Source organism: Tiliqua scincoides, unplaced genomic scaffold (assembly GCF_035046505.1).
Source record: "Tiliqua scincoides isolate rTilSci1 unplaced genomic scaffold, rTilSci1.hap2 HAP2_SCAFFOLD_159, whole genome shotgun sequence".
Taxonomy (NCBI): Eukaryota; Metazoa; Chordata; class Lepidosauria; order Squamata; family Scincidae; genus Tiliqua; species Tiliqua scincoides.
In genome coordinates, this window is record NW_027101411.1 from 46,760 (window position 1) to 49,441 (window position 2,682).

The window sequence follows — 2,682 nt, forward strand, 5'->3', positions numbered from 1 at the left end:
TTCGAAAAATACCATAATATTATATATCAATCAATGTGTAATTTCATGCAGAATGCAATGGAACAAACCACATTAAAATATCTCTGTTCTATCAAAAGTTATAGCTAAAAAACCAGCGGGGGCGGGGCAATGGGACATCACCATACCCACTGCCTGGGCTATTGCCCCACACTCTGCATGGGAAGTGGTTCACCATAGGTTGATGCACTGCCTCCTACCAGGTGACACAAACCCTAGTGTTGCCACTGATTGGGCTCTACTACTACTACTACTACTACTACTACTACTACTATTCCCTGGATGAGACTTTGCAGGCACAGTGGTGACAGAGAAGAAAGCTCTCTGCTATATGGTACAGAATTGGCTGTCAGATGGACTCTAAGCTGCATTTGTTCAGATTTGCCTTGAGTCTCCATTCACTTGTGCTCCAGCTGCCATCCCTGTTACTTTATTCCTCACTGTTGCCCAGTAAACCAGAGAGAGACCTGAGCTCTGGCTTAATGGAGAGGGTGCTTCAGACCTGCTGTGTCAACTGTAGGAGCAAATTCCCTATTCCAAGAATCCACAAGAAATCAGAGTCCGCTAAACACTCCCCAGGCCATCTGAAAACCCTCTGGCTCCATTCTCCTCTGGGAGGGGATCATTCAAATCAAACCTTCATCCCTGTGCACTTCAGAGGGAACTGCAGGGTCAACTTGAAGCAGGTAACTTGTCAGTAAGTAACCAAAGACTTCAGGCACACCTTGTTCAATTCAGAAAACCAGCTCCCGCATGTGAGCGATGAACGATGCACTGAGTCAGAGTTACGGTTGTCATGGAGACCACAAAATCCCGAATTGCAGCTGTTAAAGAGGGCATAAAAATGAAAGCCCACTAGGAAGAGAAGCAGCACCAGGCTCCCCAGAAAGCATGATCAAAACCATCTCTGTCAGGATATCAAGGGGGAGCAGGCTGGTTTTTGCGTCAACAGAATTTCTGCTAGCAGTTGGGTCCGAACAGATCTCACTGCCTCAGTCAGCCAGGTCTCCAAAAGGCAGGTTTATTTTGTAACGCAAAGCCAAAAAATGGGGCCGTAGGGTAGAGGTGACACAGGCACACTTTATATGCCTGCATCACTATCGCAAACAGCATTCCTGGAGCTTGGCGCATTCACTGGTGCTGTTCTTTGTCTCCACTTGCAATGCCACATTAACCTAGTTGTGTGGGTTTTATTGAACATTTAATTATACCTTGCTAAAATAACTTCACAATTTGGAGAAGGGATTTTAACTGCCCATTCGAGGTTGATAGTAAAGTCCTGTACCAATCTTGCCACAAAGAGGATTTCAGAAGCCTTCATCACTCTTTGATTAAACCACTGGAGCTAGTAGGGGCCTGGCTGCATGAAAAGAACCCTGAAGTTCATCTGGGCTGCATTTCTTCTCCATTTGCATAGGAATTTGGTTTGGCCTCTCAGAACGTGACCCACCCCAGGGCCTCTTTCATCGTGTACAGCTTTCATCGTGTCCACTGTGCAGCTTGCCAACTTTACATTTTGTCAAAAAGGTGATTGAGCGCTCTTTGAATAAGTGGATACTTCAGTGCTTTGCTCAGACTTAAAATAAGGAGCAGCTTTAGATAAGCAGTAAGGAGAGGAGCCTTGCCAGAGCTTGATGAGAATCGTTCAAAGCGATTCAGGTTTGGGGTAGTATGAATCTATAACATGACATGCAGCATGATGGAACACACACCATGAAAAGCATACAGAGAAGAGAAAGAGAGAAGACTGGTAATTAATAGTTCTCAATGACACATTGGAAAAATGTAATTGAAGTCTAGCTCATGCCAATGTTCTCAAACAGGAGAGGGTCACAGCCCGTCACAACCCAGTCCTATGGTTTTCCCTTGATGCAGTGATGCCAAAATGGCTACCGCTGCATCCGGGGGGGGGGGGAGGCAGTTGTGGAGGTCTCCTCTGAGTAAGGGAACTACTGGCTGAGGATCTGCGCCAGCAAGACCTGCGCCAGCAAAATCGCATAGATTTGAGCTGCAGAAATGGGTTAGGGAAGGAGGATAGGATTCAGTGGCCACCACCACTGACAAGCCCACCCCCTTCCCGGAGCTGATCCACCCATTCCTACCCCAATTGCCTTCCTGTTCCGCCTTTCCCCCACCCCGGTCTCCACCTCGTTCTGTCCTCTCTTGCTCCGGTCTCACCTCTCCCCACCCCATCCCGCTTCCCCTGCCAACTTACGTGCCTCAGTGGATCCCAGCACAGCTGTGGCCTTCTTGCCAGTACTCCAGCATTGCATACCTCCACATGTTGTCAGAGTGTTTTCTACCACTATGGTATAAGCCTACAGCACCCGGTATTCCCAGGCGGTCTCCCATCCAAGTACTAACCAGGCCTGACCCTGCTTAGCTTCTGAGATCAGACGAGATCAGGCTTGTGCAGGGTAACAATTGCTGCTTAAAATTTTTCTTTTTCTTTTTGGGTTTGGAGGGATTCGAACCACCGACCTCGCGCTCCATAGCCCAGAGCTCTCTCCATTAGGCTATAGCAGCAGTAGGATTGGGCTGTAAGGATTAGGAAACTCAGAATTCAGCAGTACCAAGACTCATTTAGCACAATGTATTTTATTTTGAGATAAGCAGAAAGGTTATGAATGGGCTGACACAAGTGGTTTGTTGCTGGCATAAATG

General features: G+C 47.4%; 1 pseudogene; it reads right to left on the reverse strand.

Moving 5' to 3' along the window:
- Positions 1-2,333: 2,333 nt before the first annotated feature.
- LOC136635945 (5S ribosomal RNA) lies at positions 2,334-2,453 on the reverse strand (annotated as a pseudogene).
- Positions 2,454-2,682: the final 229 nt, after the last annotated feature.